Consider the following 19,551-nt stretch of genomic DNA (forward strand, 5'->3'; position numbering starts at 1 on the left):
TAATCACCATGGAAATCCACATCTCACCCACACACCTTGCAAAGGTAACCACCATGAAAAATTTCTCCAAAGATGACACTGGGCTCCTAAAAACAGAGGTGGCTAACTTCATGGCACCCATGTCAATGGAAAATGGATACATGACTGCCAAATCATACAACAATGCACTGTACAAACACGTACATAAATGCATGGAACTAGCCATATCCAATAGAACCAAGAAGCTCTCCTCCAAAAAAAGGAAGCCAATCTGGTGGTCCCCTGCCATTAAGAAACTCTACAATAGAAGGAAGAAACTGTTGCAGGAAAAAGATGAAGTCACAAGACTGGAAAAACTCCCTTATTAGCCTCAAAAAAATGTTGCAATCCCTCATCAAAATCTCTAAAGCCAGCTATAAAGGCAGAATTGTGACAGACATTAAAAACAACCACCAAGCCTTCTATATTTATATCAAGAATCTCCATGGCAATACCCAGGTTTGCTCTGAGATACTGCACAATGGTACCTCCTATACTGAGACAACAGATATTGCCAACATACTGGCCAACAGATTTAGTGCAAACTTTACCCCTCTCCCCCCACTAAAGGACTAATCACAATACTGCAGGAATGCCAGATACCCAGCATTACTGCAGCACAGGTTAAAGCTGCATTATCCAAGGCCAATAATCCAGGTTCCATGGGACCCAATAATATCCCTGGATGTGTTCTACATGAACTATAAAGTGAATTGGCACCACATCTGTGTGCCTTGTTCAATCACAGCCTCACTGCAGGCTTTGTCCCTACTGAATGGCGCACTGCTACAGTCATCCCTCTCCATAAAGGGGGAGTGACTACAGACCCTGGGAATTATCACCGCAATAGCCTGATGAGTCTGATATGTAAGGCTTTGGAGCACATCATCATGGACCTAATTAACAAGGATTTATGGAATCCCAAACTCTAAAGGTAGATCATGCCCACTCAACCTAGTTGACTTCTTTGAATCAGTTACCAGAGCTGTGGATGAGGGCAAGGCAGTTCATACAGCCTACCTCAATCTGGCCAAGGCCTTTGATACAATTCCCCACTCCGGAATTATTGAGAAACTCACCAAACTAGGCATCAACCCCTATATCACTAGGTGGGTTGCAAATTGGCTCACAGATAGATCCTACATTGTGAAATAGTGTACTCCAAGTCAGACTGCCAACCAGTCATGAGTGGAGTCCCACAGGGATCAGTCCTGGGTCCTCTCCTGTTTGGCATCTACTTCTCAGAAGTCCAGGCCAACACGGAGGGACTCTGGCTGACCAAGTTCGTAGACAACTACAAGCTGGGAGCCATTATTAACTCCCTGAGTGATGTAGACATCCTACAGAAAGGCCTCACTGAGACCAGTGACTGGTGTTGAAACCATGGCCTTAAGCTTAATAACAAAAAATGTGTCGTCATCTCCTTTTGGGAAATTCAGTTCCCACTAATTACCACATTGATGTGAGCCCACTGAACACTGAAGGTATTATAAGAGATCTGGGGACACAGGTTGACAGCAACCTCTCCTTCGACTACCACATTGCCACTGTGGTCAGAAAGTCCTTCTATGTGGCACATGACATTACCAAGGGTTTTGCATCCAGGAAGAAAGAGGTCATCATCTACCTCTACTCTTCCTTCATTAGGCCAATCATCGAGTATAATGCCCCATTTGGCATGTACCTCACTAGACACATGCAACAGCTGGAAAGGCCACAAAAGTACCTCACAAAGCGAATTCTAGGCCTTAAACTCATGTCCTACATGGAGAGGCTCAAAATACTCCAGCTCTTCCCTGTCTCATATCATCCACTAAGAGGTGATCTCTGCTTGACTTACAAAGCCATGTCTGACCCAGATTTGTTAGAAATGCTACATCTAAAGAAATCCCAATCCCTCTGTACCACATGCTCCAGAGACCTCAACCTCATTACCACAATCAACAGATCATGCTTGAGGGACAGGTTCATAACCCAGAGACTGACCATTCTCTGGAATAAACTTGCCATACATATCAAGCAGAGCACCTCACTGGCCCTATTCAAGAGAAATCTTGATGAGTGGATTTGAAATAGAAAGTTCACCCTGGGGATCACTCCAGTGGCTCTACTTGATAGAGGCACTGGGAACTAATGTCAGGAGGCACAATGCCAGGGCACACCTATGGGCTAGGCTTGTAAAGGCTCCAGGGCCATTAGCCTAGTACACACCTATGAACCTATGGGACTCTGAAAACAAAATATAAGCCTAAACCCTCAAATTTACCCCCATAAACAACTGATTATCAAAAGACAAAATATAAGCCTAAACCCTTAAATTTACCCCCTACACACAACTGATTATTAAAACTTCATAAGCAATATAGATTCATAGGTGTGTACTAGGCTAATGACTACTAGGGCCTTTTTAAGCCTAGCCATGCATTCCAAATTTTTGACAAGTTCAATACCCTTGATAAGTGCAAGCAGGGGCCTAGGAGATGAAATATTTACCAAATACCTCTGTCCCTTGCAGACATAGGTTTCAAAAAGGGATGACTTTCCTTTTCCCATTCAATTGCCAATTTTCACTTGAATTGGGGTAGGTAGGATGTAGTAGATCAATGAGTCTGTATATACCTTTCAGAATCTAACCAAGGGCTTGCACTAGAGTATAAATACTGAGCATGTGCAAGTCTGATTGCCACTTTGTAGTTAGCTGTTGAGATGTGAACATATATGTATGTAAGCTCTGTTTGTTAGTTAATTTGTTCATATTTAAAGATGCTGCTATCCATCCTGATGTGTTTGTATATATTAAAGCATCTGAATGAAACCCCAGGCCTTATTATTTGTAACAGAGATGAGCGAGCAACATGTTATCATAAGCGGCATGTCTACAGGACATGAAGTTAGAACCGGCATATTTAAAAGGGCCTGAAGTCAGAACTATCATACCAAAGGGACATGAAGTTTGAAATGGCTTTCCTGAAATGATCAGAGGCACTTGGCTATGGTTGGAGGAATGTACATGAGTGGATTACTCTAAAAAAGGGGTAAAACTTCACAAAGCAGGTCAGAAATGAATTTAAATATTAAATCTTGCTTAACACTATTTCTTATTGTAAAATATGAAAAGGGGCATCCTGAGCGTTCTAAATGAAATTTGCATAAACAGAAATGTCCATTATTGATAAAAATATTCAAATTACTTCAGAAAATGTTTGAAATAAAGTCCAAATTGCATAAAACAAATAAAAAAGGGGCAATGACTGCATTTTTGCAAAGCATATGCATTTTTGTATTAAGCAAAGATATCCAGTATTTTCAGAAGTGTATAATGTGTTTGCATGTTTGTGCAGTGTTACAGTAAAGTTATTTTGCAAAGTACAGCCATTACAAGGCATATTTCATAAACTACAGCCATTACAGGGCATATTTCACAGAATACAACCATTGCATAGCATATTTCACAAAGTACAGTATTTTGAAGAGTTTCTTGTGCATTTGAATGTTGTTACAAGCTTACAGAACAGTTTGTACATAATTACAAGGGCCATATTTTCAGTGTGTTTGTGTATACTTTGTGGGCATTACAGATGGATTTCGAAAACCCAGTGCACTTGTGTTTGACAGTAACATTGCTGAGAACAGGAGAGTGTTTGAGTAAGAGTACAACATTTTCATACGTTGCATTTTCTGATAAAGATGACCATACAAAGGCATTTATTCTACTTAATTTAGCTGAGTCAGAAGCCATAGAAAGGGAGTACTCATTTGTGTATGCACCTGCTATTTATCCTGGAGAGGGAAATCATCATATTCTTGTATAGGCTGAATCAAGGGAGGACCCAGAGTGCTTAAAATGTAAATTTAGAGAAATGTGTAACCCCCACACAAATGTGACTATGGAAAGTCATTTATTTTACGCAAGGGATCAAACCCTGGTGAAACTTTTACAGCATATATAACTTATCTGAGAAATAAAGCTAAAAATGTGCAGATTTGGTGACTTAAGGGATGAGCTGATAAAGGACAGACGTGTGTAGTATAAAAGATAATGCTGTGAGAAAGTTTTTGCTTCATGACAGTGATTTAACTTCGAATAAGGTCACTAAGATTTGTCAGATATATGAGCTTACAGAAAAGCACACACATATGCTTATAAATGAGAGCAGCTCTAGAAGGCACAGAGCTAAAGCTTATGTTGATAGCATGCAGCATGTTATTAAAAGAAACAGGCCCAAGCACATGGCAGCTGTAACCCCTGCAGCACTCACTGGTAAACCCCAGAACTTTCTAGCACATTCCAGACTTCGCACAGCCTCAGTGAAGCATAACAGTGAGCCAGCAAACTTAAAGCATAGGCCCCAACCCACTTTCATTGCCAACTGTGATAATTGTGAGGTAATCCTGAATCTAAAAGGGAAAAATGTTTAGCTTTTTGTCAACAATGCCACAAATGTAATAAATGGAATAATTTCAAAAGATTTATAAATCAAAAGGCCTACATTATTTTGATTATTTTACTAAAAAGGAACATTTTAAAAAATGAGTTGATCAGTTAGACTGGCAATTCTACTCTTTATGTTGATGGTGTGTCAGTGCTTCATGAAACAGTCAATGAAGTAGATTTAAGGGCAACGAATGAAGTATTTTGTACTGTTTGGATAAATGTCAAACCCATAGAGCTCAAAGTTGACACAGGTTCCAAGTGCAATGTTACATCTGCAGAAACATTTGTGAGAGTGTGTAAAGGTGAAAGGCTTGATTTGACAAGGTGTGTGAAACTTGTTGCTTACCGAGGTGAAGAAATTCAGACTGAAGGCTCAGTAGTGCTTTCATGTTACTCTGCAGGAAGAAGCTATGACTTGTTATTTAATGTGGTAAAGGGGCATGCCCAGTCATTATTAGGGCTCAGAGATTCAAGGAAAATGGGACTGCTTTCATTTAACAAGGAAGCCCACCAGCTTAGCTTAAAAGACCACTACTCTAATTTTGCCCAGCACATTTTTTCTACCTATGCAAATCTTTTCGAAGACAAGCTAGGCAAGCTTCCAGTTGTGTGCTCCATAAAATTAGACCCAGAGGTCAGTCCAGTTATTAGGCCAGCACGGAAAGTTCCAATAGCCATGCAGGACAGAGTCAAAGCCGAGTTAGATAAAATGGTGTGACAGGGGGTCATTTGTCCGTTGGGAACTCCAACTGAATGGGTATCTTCCATGGCAGTAGCGCAAAAGAAAAGCTCAGACGACATCAGAATATGTATTGACCCACAAAATTTGAACAAAGCGCTAAAAAGACCTCATCATGCAATGTGCACAGTCAAAGAAGTCACAGCTTTAATGCTAAATGCCATTATTTTTTCTGTCTTAGATGCAGAGTTCATTTTGACAAATTTAGCTTGACAAAAAATCCTCAATGCTAACTACATTCAGCACTCTGTTTGGCAGGTACAGATTTATGAGACTGCCATTTGGGATTAATTCTGCAAGTGAAGTCTTTCAATGAGCAATGGAGTAATTTTTTTCTGGTTATGCTTGTGCTATCAGAGTAGACGGCATACTAGTAGGAGGTCATGATGAAGCCGAACATAGGTTCATAGGAGGTTACCAGTCTAATGGCCCTGGGTCCCTTACAAGCCTAGCCAAGAGTTTATCCCCAAAAGAGAAACTTCAGTCAGCACCTGTTGCCCCTGTCAATAAGGGACAAAGGTGGAACGGTTTCCCATCCACTCATGATACCACATGACAGAAACCTCAAAAAAGTTCTAGAAAGGGCATGTCAAGTGAATCTTAAGCTCAACCCACACAAATGCAAATTCAGGCTACAAGAAGTTCCTTATGTTGGTCACTTATTTATGATTACAGGCCTACGACCAGATCCTTCAAAGCAATCCTCCATTCTTGAGATGCCAGCTCTGGGCACTGTTTAAGCCCTGCAATGTTTTCTTGGCATGGCCAACTATCTAGGCAAGTTCATTCCAGACTTGAGCCAGCTATCAGCACCACTCAGAGAGCTGACATAAGGATGCATCCTGGTACTAGTTAGAGCAACACCAAAGAGCATTTCATGTCCTGAAGCAGAGAATTGCTAGATACTATGATGTTCACAAACAGGTTACACTTTCCTGTGATTCTTTGAAATTTGGTCTTGGTGCAGTCATTCTACAAGAGGATCAACCTGTTGCCTCTGCACTGAGAACTCTTACCCAAACTGAACAGCAGTACACCCAGACTGAGAAAGAGCTTTTGGCAATTGTGTTTGCATGTTCAAAGTTCCATGATTATGTTTATTTTAGACCTATCCAGGTTGAAACAGATCACCAACTATTAGTCACTATCTTGAGAAAACCTATGCATTCAGCCCCAGCCAGACTGCAATGTATGATGGTGAGACTGCAAAAGTATAATTTCAATCTTGTCTATAACACAGGCAAACTTCTTTATCTTGCTGATACGTTATCCAGATCACCCAAAAGGACCACTGAACAGAATGACAATCAAAATTCTCATTTGATTAATGATTTTGAAGTTATGGAAGTGCATGATTTTTCTTCCACATGTCTTGATGAGTTGAGAGATCACACAGCTAGAGATCCAGTTTTACAAAAGTTCAACCACTTTATCAATCAAGGATGGTCGTCAAAGCAATCTAGTTCACCTCAAGAAGTGCAACCTTATTTTTCTTACCAAGATGAGATTTTGTTTGACAAAGGTATCATAATGAAAGGTGCAAAAGTAATTGCTCCAAAGTCCTTGCAACCTGAGTACATTACTATTCAGCATCGTGGTCACCCAGAAACCAAATCTACCAAAAGAAGGGTTATAGTGATAGTATTTTGGCCTTTTATGTCACAAGACATTGAGATAGCACTTTCTTCTTGTTCAGTATGTAATAGTAGAAAGCCTCATCAACAGAAAGAACCACTTCAGCTTAACCAGATTCCAGAACTACCTTGGTCAACAGTAGCCACTGATATCTTCAAGTGGAATGGTCAACATTATTTGGTGTTAGTAGATTCTTCCTCCAATTGGCTCAAGAATGACCTACTTCCTAACCTAGCATCCAGTACATTTATTACTAAGGTGAAGCATCATTTTGCTGTTCATGGAAGTTTGCACAAAGTTATTTCTGACAAAGGCACGCAGTTTAAAAGCCAACAGTTCAAAAGATTTGCAGAAGAATGGGACTTTCCTCATGTTGTAAGTAGTCCAATGTGCCCACAGTGAAATGGTTTGGCAGAACATGCAGTACATAGTGCAAAACAGCTACTTGAGAAGTCAAAATGAGATAATAGTGATGTTTTCCTGAATCTCTTGAACTGAAGAAATATTCCTTGTGATAAACATCTTGGTTCACCTGCTCAGAGACTTATGTCGAGGCAAACCAGAACCACATTACCACTCAGTAGTCAATTGTTGGTTCCATGTATCAAGAAGAGCAGATCAGTGAAACACAATCTGTTGAGAAATGCCTATTCCATAAGTCCTACTATGATAAGATCAGCAGGCTGCTCAATCCATTACAAAAATGAAAGGTGGTAAGGATGCCTATCCAAAGGTGATGATTGGATTGGTGTTGTGAAGAGTATTTGTTCAGAGCCAAGATCATACATTGTGAAAACAAAAGAAAGAATCTTTAGGAATCTTTAGGTGGAATCGAAGGCATTTACTACCGGTATCTGAACCTATCCCACAGCAAATAGTCTGTGAGCAAGGCTCTTTACCTCAGAGTGAGTTGTCCAGTGTTCCAATTCTAGAGGAAGTTCCAGAAGACATTCCTGTTCCTATGATGAATCCAGAAGATCCTGATATGAGTTTTGCACTGTAGACTGTCCCTTTTGCTAATTTTAGTCCCAACTGTTATGTTATGAGGGGTCTACTTTGTAAAGTCGAAATACTGAAATCTTGAATTTCAGTATTTTAAACTTACAAAACCACATACTCACATTTCCGAAACCGGCAGAAGCATGAAATTCAAAATACCAAAGCACAAATATTTTTAATTTCTGCTTCCGGTGGTGTGATATTTGGATGTTTGGGTTTAATTTTGGTAAGTCTGTGGGTGTAAATATGTTGGTTAGGGGTTTATTGTGTGTAAGTGTGTGTTGTGACTGTTATGTGTGTGTTTGAGGTACTGTAAGATGTGTGTGTGTGTGTGTGTGTGTGTGTGTGTGTGTGTGTGTGTGTGTGTGTGTGTGTGTGTGTGTGTGTGTGTGAGTTTCGTTTGTGTGTCTGTTTGTGCAATCTCAGAGTTAGAATATATAAGTAGGGGGGCTGTGGGGGGAAGCCCCCCACAAGGGGAGTGCAGGGGGGCTTGCCCCCCTGCTTACATGTAATTTAGATGAATTTGTTTGATTGTGTATGTTTATGTGTGTACTGCATGTGTAGCATGAATGTGGGATTTTGAATTTTGCGGTTGTGTGTTTTTGGATTTGAGAGTTGTGGTTTCAAAACACTGAAATTCGAGATTTCAGTATTTTGAAATTACAAAGTGGGGCCCCACAAGTGGGGTGCAGGGGGGCTTGTTCTCCTGCTTACATGTAATTTAGATGAATTTGTTTGATTGTGGGTGTTTTCTGTGTTGGGGTGTAGAAATTTATCCCTGCCTTTATATATTAAGTGCTTTTTCTTGTATGTGTTTCTCTGTGCCCTTGTACAGGAATATTGTCATTCTTTGTGTCCTGTATATTTTCAGTATTTTGTGATTCAGGATTTTGAGTTTTCAGGATTTTGGATTCCAGATTATGAAGTTCAGGATTGTGATATATCAGGATTCTGAAGTGAAACTGCAGGAAGTCCATCGGGGTGGGATCCAAAATTGCCTTATATGCCAGGCATAGATATTCCCTATTTCTAGCCTATAGAGACAGAGATACAAAGTTGGGATAGGTGTGTTAGCATAGACATGTTACGTATGCCTTCTATTCTTTTAGTTTGGAACCTCTGTGGACATTCCAGTTGTTGGATGTGCCTGGTTAGTTACATACCAAAGGTGGTATTGTACTCAGTGATAGTTCTGTTGAATGCTAAATACAGTGAAACAATAATCTCCTTTGACCTATATGCCATACTTTTGTTTTTAGGTTGCACAACATACAATGATTTCCTCACTACTGTAAACACATGATGGTCAAAGGCTAGATTACTGTCAACATTTGTCCTCAAGTTCAGGACTACAGGGTCAACTTATAAGGGTGTGCTGCCAATATGATAGTTATCGGTGGTGGATGACTTCCTGAAGGATACTATTATGCATTTCTTAGCATTTAGTTTTAGTCCATGGCTCTGACATAAGTTATTTGTCTGTGTTAGACCTCTTCCTGGAGAACATCAGTGTCAGTGTGGGATTCTATGACTGCACCTTATTTGCAATCGTATGCAAATTTGGTAGGCCATAGACCCTTGACATTGGATTTGACTTCAGAGAAGAAATTACCAAAAAGGAGTGGTCTCAGGACTGATACCTGAGGGACACAACTTGTGACTTGCCTCTTTGTAGAGGTGGATTCCCCAGTTCTATCTTCCTTGGTTTTGTTGATGAGCCACCTGGCTATCCATCAGGTTGCATTAAGGTTTGCATCTAACCTCTTGAGTTTATCAATAGTGCCTGAGTGGGATATTGTGTCAAATGCCTTAGTCAGGTCAAGGTAACCAGTGCAAACCATTTTGCCCTCATCCATTGCTTTGGTGAACTTTTCAAAGAAGTTCACCAGGTTGAGTAGGCATGAACTGCCCATGACAAAACCAGATTGGGTCAGGTCTAGTGTCTGGTGTTTTTTTATATCATTATTAATCATTTCCATAGATTTGCATATTAGACTAGTGAGATTTATGTGTCTTTAATTTCCAGGGTCTTTAGATGGCCCACCTTTGTGCAGAGGGATGGCTGTTGCTATTCTCCATTCGTGACACACGAAGGCTGTTTGGAGGCTGTGGTTAAATAGCAATTCCAGAAAGCCAGATAGTTCATGTTTCATGCTGTTTTAGAAGGTATCCAGGTATATTGTCTGGGCCCATCGATGCAGCATTCTTGGCCTTAGTGAGAGCATTGAGGACTATATCCTAGTTATAGTACGGGAGTTATGTTTGATAGTATTTCCTTAGGGGAGGTTGAGAGGGACAAAAGGGTAAAGTTAGAGCTGAATTTGTCTGCCAATTGGTTTGCTATGTCTTCTGGCTCAGTATAGGCGGCTCCATTAAGAATGAGTTCTGCACACAGTGTGTATTGCTTTTGAGGTTGCGAGCATAACTAAACAGTGCCTTGTGGTTGTCATTGGCCTGGGATGTCCAATTTATCTCAAATGTGGCTTTGGAAGACTTTACTTTATTTGTCTTGTGAATTGTTTGTTTAGTTTGATGAGAGTGCTTTATCCTTCTGAGTGCTGCACCTCCTGATTTTTGCCTACAGCTCTCCATAACACCATAGGAAACACAGGCACTGACAGGGGTCATGTAACTAACACACAGAAGCCTATAAGGCAGCAAGATCAAGCTCGTTCATCTGGCAATATCTTGGTTATAGATGCCTCCATAGTTAGACACATAGATACTCCACTCACTAGGCTTTGCAAAGACAGGGTAACTGCTAGTTGTCTGCCAGGTGCCAGGAAATTTAATGTCACTCATCCTAGGAATGTGTGCTGATCATTGTGCACATGGGAATGAATGACTTGAGATGCACAGCCTTGGATCATATGAAGAAGAATATGATGGAGCTCTCCAAATATGCATCTGGAAAGTGAATAAAACTAGTATTTAGTAGTATACCACAATTGCCAAACATAATGGTGCAATAAAAACAAAATATAATTGACTTTAATTATTGGCTTAACTACTCAGGATCCAATATATATATCAACCTGGGATGAAATGATTGACAGCCCCAGCTGCTTTGCTAAGGATGCTCTGCATCTCTGTCCTCATGATGTCTCTTTATTAAATAAGACTTTTTCTTCTCCCATTTTTGTCTTCTGTTAGGCAAGATCAGTCTCCTTAAATTGCCCACATAGCCAACCACAATCAAAAACTTATAAAAGCAACACTTCTCAATGTTAGTGTATTTATTTAGTTATTTATTTATTTATATTTGTTAACTGGAGTGGTGTATTGATCAATATTGATTTAAAATAAAAAAATGAACAACCAAGTCTTAGAATACAACTAAAACAGAATAAAATAAAAAAAAAACAAGATGCCATGCTCACAGGATAAAAATGAAGTTTAATGACATAAGGTTAAGTGCTTCCATTTTTTCATGCATAAGACATCGTCAGAACCATTCACAATCAGACAAAAACAACTTTAAATAACCCTCGCCGTAAAAGACACACCTCCAAATCAACTAATCACATTAAGCATACTGAAATAACAGTTAAATACACACATATTAAAAGCGAAATAACTAAATTGTTAAAAAAAAATCATTTAAAACAAAACTACAAAATGTTAGCCCTTCTCTTCAACTCACTAAGAATAGAATTACCTTCATTAATAACAGGGAAGTTTATAGCATCTAAATAAAGGATGAAAAGTCAAGCACCTATTCCATTATTTTACTGAGATGATGCTGACTATATTCGGAGATAATTAATTCAAAGGTAATTAATGTCTTGGGTGAAAGATGCCTGTTTCCCTTACTGATAAAAATTACTGTCAGGTTGACAGTAAGGGTTTACAGGGCAGTATAGTTCACTTTAGTGATGGTTTTTGCAGGAATCATCCTACACTGGCTTGTATCAACAGGGTAAGTTATTTGCTGCTGGATACAGGTAGCCATTTTTTCCTCCAAAGATGGAGACAGATGAAAGGAATTATCTGTCCTCATTGTCTTCCTGTTCATTGGTATCAGAGTTCACAAGACTTTCCTGGTGATTTAATAAAATCCATGTAGGAATAGTGGAAGGCCTACACAGAAGATACCGTGGCCATGTATGTAGATCCCCCTCAACAGAGTGCCTTGCATATTAATGAAGGTGTGTTACTGAGGGAGACTCGTGTAACATGATTAGTGAATCAGTGTAGGGAGTGTGTTATTGTGTCCAGAGATGAGCAATACGTCCCCTGCACTGTCAAAGTGCCGGATAGCAATGTATGTATATGTAATAAAAAAAGCTAATTTGTTTTCAATTTTGTGTGTGTGTGTGTGTGTGTGTGTGTGTGTGTGTGTGTGTGTGTGTGTGTGTGTGTTTGCGTGGCATGGTGCAGAATTTAGCAATGGACATGTGCCAGACATCTAAAAAGAGAAACCAGATATATTTAGTTATTTAGGAAAGGTCATGTTTTAGCATAGCTGAGCAGGTTTGTGTGGTGCGCCATGGTGTTTAGGGGAGCTTAAATGTAGTGGCGAGATATAGGTAAAAGTATAGCAGCATTTCACATGACCATGTAGCTGAAGGGTTAGAGTGACTGCCTTATGTGCAGTAGATGCAGGGTTCAAATACACAGGCAGATTATTTTGTAAATACACAGTATGAGACATCTTTTAAATACTGATTAAATTTTGTTTGATTACACAGACAGATTATTAAATGTAGTTTGCAAATACACATTTATGAGAAGTACTATTTAACCTTGATTGAATTTTAAATGAACACACAGACAGGGTATGAAGCATTTATGTTGCAAATTCACAATTATGAGAAGTATGTATAACCTTTTGATGGAATAATGCATGTATGCACAGACATGTTATTAAACATTTTATTTTGCAATTACACAATTATGAAATGCATTATTAAATTCTGGTTTGCTGTGCTTAGTTAAGCTCTGCTAAGCACAGCTGTGCCTAGCCAAGCACTGCTTAAACAAGGAAAGTTTTAACAGTGCTTAGCTGGTTTGTGCATTGCTTTGTGGAATGAAGCACTACTAAGCAATGCCCATTTAAGCATTGCTCAGCTCAGCTAAGCTGGTTTGTGTACCACTAGGCATTGCTGAGCAATGTTAGTTTAAGCACTGCTCAGCTGAGCTTAGTGGGTTTGCACGCTGCTAAGCAAAGTGCCACATTTTTAAAAATGGCCCAATTGTGGTAAAGCATGGGAAAACAGCCTTATTTAAGTGCAACAGGCAGGAATACATCAGAACCAGTTGGAGTTTGAACCTGGCAGGAGCTATGGCAAGTGTTGGAGAGGGTGCTTGCTTCTGGGTGCAGTGGTGGGGCATTCTAGAGTCCAGGTTCATGGTTCAACTCCTTGTAAAATACCATGATGTCTGGCTTCTGCCAGTACCAGGGGTTGGAGTACAAATTGGAGGTCTGCAACTGGCTGGCACATGATCTCATCAGTGCAACTGGTATCCCCAGCACAGGTGAGCAGGTGCATCATTATTATAATGACCTGAAGAGTCATAAGGGGGATCTCTAGGCAACCTAGGTCCAAGATGCTAGAGAGGGTAATGCCCCACCAGTTTGTAAGTATTGTTATCATTGTTTTACTAAATTCTACTCTGAATGTGTGATAGACAGGTACACATAACGGTGTGTTTCTCTCTCCACAGCTGCAGAGGAGAGAGCTCACAACCTGGAGTGGAGGCCCATGCAGGGCGCTTGGCCAGGTTGCACCATGAGTGTAGTGAGTACAGATATATCTTGAAATCTATAGTAATATAAACAAGGAATAATAAATTAGCAACTGCAAATAGGTATATTCAGTTTTGACTGTATTACAATGAATGTGATCATAGACCTGAACTGATATAACTGAGTAATTCCAGGTACAGTTCAATAAAGATGAAAGCATGAAACCTGATAACATTAAGGAAACAAAGTTTCTACTGCATTAATAATATTAAGGAAATAAAGTTTCTACTGCATTAATTTTGGAATTACAGCTGTATTGCAACACTTGCATTATATGAACTGTTCATCAATAAAGACTGTAGATATATATCAATCACTGCATAAACTCATCCCTAATAAAGCTGTGTTGTGCAGTATGTGTGTATTTTTGGCTGTTGGTCATGAAATTGAGTATTACATCTGCCATGAAGTAAAAACAGGAATAATACCACTAAGTGACTGAAGGTTAGCTAATAAAGAGTGTTTTGCTAAACTGTAGATTTGGAGCTGTACTAAAAGGTATAATGCATTATGATATATGTTCTGCACTAAGATCTGAACCAATAATAGGACACCCAAGGTATAATGTGTATCTTAGGATTGTCTTGTTTTAGCCATTGCATTTCAGCTATATGCATTCTTGCTCTTAGGTACACTGCTGCACACAAGTATGAAATTGTAATAGCTATAGACTGCAAATATACCATCTGCAACTGTATATGGGTCAGGTAGCCAATCCAGCATATGGTCTGCCCACATCACACACATTCCCACCCACTAGGGGTTAATTGTCTATACCTGCATTCCATGTATTAATGCACAGGTTACCTACTATCTCTGACATGTATGAATCTCATGCATGTGTGTTCAAGTGTCACTGCAGTCTTGTATAACACTCTACCTCTACTACCAGGTCATATTTTGTTACCAGGTGAGCTTTAGGCACATATCAGTCAATCAATTTTCAGCAACTGCTCAGTAGCTCAGTTTGATAAATGCTATATGTGATGTGCATTTTGTCACACACAGACCAGGGTTTGAATCCAGAGACAAGTACTACTAAATATTTATAGAAACAGTTATGTATTGTTAACAGATGTTTTCCCCACAGGAATTACATGTAAATAAATGGCTGTAGTAGCTGTTTGAATGGGTTAATAATTTGTGTGTTCAGATGTACTAGAGTGTTAACAGCATTGCTCAGCAAAGTGATAATACACCAGGAAATAAAGTCAAGAAGTAAAATACTAATAAAAGTTAATAAAATAAATAAAACTGTTTAATCTTGGTACAGCTGTATGCCTGGTGTGTCTGTGAATGTCTGCTGATAGTCTAACCCAATGCCTACCAAGGACGGCATGATAGGTAAACTCTCTGTACTGTGCATGATACATGTCTCTCAAGTGTCACACTGTCACAGACTGTGATTACTGTTGCCATATCCCTTGGACACAGATTTATTATCCACTTGATTTATGTCAATAGCACAGTCACACCACATCAGTCCATAGTGCACCTTGGTAATCATATATGTCACCCCGACATGTAATAGTCCCCTGTGTACCTGTAGGTGTTATAGCTTGGCCCATACTGTCCCATGCGGATAGCTGAGAGGTATGCAGGTGCTACAGAAGCTCTAGGGCACTTGTATACATAAAGTAAGGACAGACCTGTATAGCATATAAGAGTACTGTTACAAACAATATAGCCTATAGTGGTAGTAATGGAATGTATTTCTTTCTCCCCCCACCCCTTTTCTGCATCATAATTTATTATTGTTATACATCGGATATGGTTTACTTTTAACAAATTTAGTTCTCAAAATGTTATGTTGAGCCTTGTGTTTTATTATTATTATTATGTATTACAATGGTTGCATACTAACATACCTTGTTGAATTACCTATGTTGTTGGCTTAATGCCATAATTGTTACTGGCATGCTGTTATTGTTGTGTCTTTCGGTTTTTCCCAGTTAGGGGTCGCCACAGCAGAACTCCGGTCCGCTAATGATTGGCAATAGATTTTTACGTGCCGAGTTGTCAGCTCTGACGAACAACCTTCAATGAAGGTACGCCCATTCATGCATGTCTCCACACAGAAGATGCTCTAGCTGAAAATCAAACAGGACAACGTCTTACTGTGAGGCGACAATGCTACCGCAGCACCACCACCACAGCTCGGTTACTGGCATGCTGTTACAATACTGTTATTCCACTTATTGTTGTGTTCAATATGCTATGCAATGTTATGTTGCTGAGTTATTTGCAATGTTTTGGCATGCTATTATAACTAACTAAATGTTCTGTTTATTACTAACCTATACACTTTGAAAAACCTCAACACCATAGCATGACTGGGTAGGCCAGTTCCTGGTGATCTTCCTACCCTAACTCAGCTGGCTGTGGCACCGGGTACCAGCACATCTGGGAACCAACCTGGTGCTGCCCCCTCTGCTGGTCCTGCACCACCTACAGGTGGAACCACCTCAGGGGATGGAGCCCTTCCCTCTGGGAGAGAGCATGGAGGAGGAGTTGTTACCCAGCAACAGCTACCAGGCATGGTGCGCATGATCATGCACCATGGCTTCAAGGATTGCCTGCACCGGATTGGGGGCAGACTGGCCAACCTGGAGGGACCATGTGGGTCTGGCACCCAGCCCCCAGCACAGCCACCTTTGGGGCAGTGAAGGAGCAGTGTTGACAGCCCATGGGTGGGGAGCTGATTCTCACTACTGCCATCTGTGGGGCACATGGCTCTCTGACTTCACAACACCCTCTATGTCCCCAAGGTGTTTAGCCCCTCATGTGTCACACACTGCCCCTGTATGCTGTCTTGTCTATCTTGTCTATTTGAAAATGCTACTTCTCCTACCCACCTTACCTCCCCACCCATACCTATATCCCTTCCCCAACATCCCACTCTCTCCTTAAAAAAAGGCCATCTTTCCCATACAAAAAATATCATCCCATAAATAGCTCTCTGTTTCACACCCATGTCTACTGTACAGACTTTAATCATTACATGAATCAATCAACACATTTTTGTTGCCCTCAGAGGCTCCAAATTCCAAATTATCAACAACCTGCACAGCTGTTGATATAGAAGAAATGGAGAGCTATGGTCCCATCCTACACCCATCTTGCACATCCCTACCTCCTTGCAGTACGTTTTTCCCCCTGCTTGCCCCATTTCACCACTTTCTTATCACCTCTTTTTTCTTTTCTTTTTTTAAAATTAGCATGGGTTTAAGTGGAGCGGCACCACACAAACCCACTTAACACTGCTTAAAACTGTCTTAATCACCTGATCTGTTTCTGACACTGTTAGGCACATCTGCAAAATAATCACACCTGCCAAGTCTGAAACCCAGGACCTTCTCAACCATAGCATAGTGCATTAGCCCACTAGGCCACTCAGTTCTGAAGCAAAACAGGTGTTTCCATAAACATATCCTGATTGCCAATGACACACTGCTTCTACATATAATGAGAAAATTGGCAGTGTACTTGGGACTGTGATGCAGACACCAAACCAGTACACAACCAAATAAATAATGATGTATGTGCGTGAGGCCTGGGATAGCAGGTATAGCTGTCAACTGCACAGACTGTTGCAGAATCACCACTGTTGCGCTGCCTACTTTAGGCACAAATATGTATAGGCTACCTATATGTCACCTCCGATTGGCACTGTTACATAACATATGTACCTTAAGCACATGCCTCATTGGGACTGTTATGGGTACCCTCACCCTGGCTCTGCTGTAACAACAGAGCTAATACTGCTCCCTCACTGACACATATAGATTGCTGTCCTCCAATGTGTTCATACTCCCCAATAAGATTCCTGGGCAAAAAGCAGCAGCTGCAGTCTGTAACATATCCAGCAGTATGTTCAGCTACCTGCTACAGACCTACCTTACCTCACAACCCCCTAAAACAAGTTATTCACACTACACCCATACATGAAGGTGTGGGGGGCAGAGGTCAAGTGACAGAGGCATGTGTCACAGTCTGCCCCTACAAACATACACAACTGATAGACCAGCATCTACTGTATCAGCATGCTTATTCTGTCTTCCCCTTTTCTGACCTCAACCTACATTGTTTAACACTGAACTGCCACATAATCAGAAAGTCATTTGACAATGCCCAAATATAGCATGCAAAACTATGGACATACCAACATAAATCCCAGCAGTGGACAGTACTTGTACCTACCCTCTATGATTCTGTAGTCTCCACACCTCAATAATGTCCTTCTCAAAACCTAGGAAAGGGGCCAAGACCTATATGAAGGCCTTAAATATTGCACTGTTGTGCCATGTCATTGGCTCATGAAATTACAACCCAACTGTTCTGGATGCAATTTGTAAGTTTGAGCCACTGACTGGTGCACAGGCAATCACCTGTTATTGATCATTACCTACAACAGGCAAGCAGCTGCCTATGGTAAGCAGGTCTGTACCATGGTTTTCCAAGCCAGGCTGTGTTTTCAGAATCTGTGTTTTTCAGGATTTCTGCACAAGAGGAGTACAACACTCTACTGTAATACAAGTCCCCCTCTAATGGGACACAGATGGGACACAGATGGGAGGATACAGTTATGGGGAATAGGGATTACAGTGTAGTATATCACTGGGAATTATGTTGTTGATAGTCTGCTGTCCAGAAGTTACAGCCATGCCTTACAACTCTGCCTGCTGTGACTTAGATCACAGCTGTAGTGCTCTCACTCCCTCCAACAATGGTCAGCTCCTGTACAAATGCCACCAGATTGTGTGTTAGATATAGTGACAGTGAGTAAAGGTGGACACAGATGGCATATCACATGTACTGCCATTCAGCTCCTATTAGTCTGTGAATGTCACACAGGAATACCCCAGACATTGTACTGGTCTCCCTCACTGCCCCTAATGTACGGTGGCTGGGTCACTGTGTTGTGAACATTCATATCTCATCACTTGACAGCTATGGCTACCATACCTGGCAACCCCATATTGCAGGACTGCAGGTCATAGCCATTAGTAGTGGGGGACACAGGCCCAACATCAGCGACAGTGTGTACATAATGATCATACAATATAAAGGTATGAATACAGTAACTGATATTAATGTAGCATAAGTTATTTGTTTGAGGGTATGGCATGTGACAACCAGATTCTCCACAGTCTAAGAACAACCAACAATTATTGTCCAACTGTTTGCCAGACATCCACATGTTTCTGGCAAAGGGACCATATATATCAGGCACACGTACACATTCCGCATACATCTGTATACAGGATAAGCACCTACAGAGAAGATACCCTACAGCACATTTGCATTGATGTCTGTCATTGCGGCACATGGCTATTGCTGGGCTATCCCTATATACTCATAATAACACACACCTATTTGTCAAACAGTGGCTGTCTGACATGGTACTGTGATGTCGGCCATAGGGGACACAACACAGTAGATGGCATTGATGGGAGTGTAGGCATTCAGTACACTCTATCATGGCACACAGGGACATAACTGGTATTGCTACTATGTTGCTGATAGCCACATACATATTGTGTTGATAGATGGCAGTATATGACATGGGAGGTAGCAGTGCATAGTGCAGGCCAATGTGGATGTGCAGGGTGTGTACATCGTGGAGAGCAATGTATGTGGTCCTGCAATGTGATCCCCTATTCTTGTCTTTCAGAAAGGATGTATAGATGGAGGCACCTGCCATTTACAGCTGCAGAAAATGATGTGATTCTAGATGGCCTAAGACTGCATCATGCCATTCAGCTCTCCAGGACTTGCCACAATCTTGAACAATGTTCTGCAATGTGGGCTGACCTTGTCACAGCAGTGAACCACATATGGCTACCAGACATAAGCTATGAGTAGGTCCATCACAGGGTGACAGACATGCTAAATGCTTGCTTGGCAAAGGGCCAATGCTGTGGCCAGCAAACGTGTTGCCACTGGTGGGGGAGGGGGAGCTGCAGCAATAGAAAC

Source organism: Protopterus annectens, chromosome 8.part0 (assembly GCF_019279795.1).
Source record: "Protopterus annectens isolate FY-2018-M chromosome 8.part0, PAN1.0, whole genome shotgun sequence".
Taxonomy (NCBI): domain Eukaryota; kingdom Metazoa; phylum Chordata; order Ceratodontiformes; family Protopteridae; genus Protopterus; species Protopterus annectens.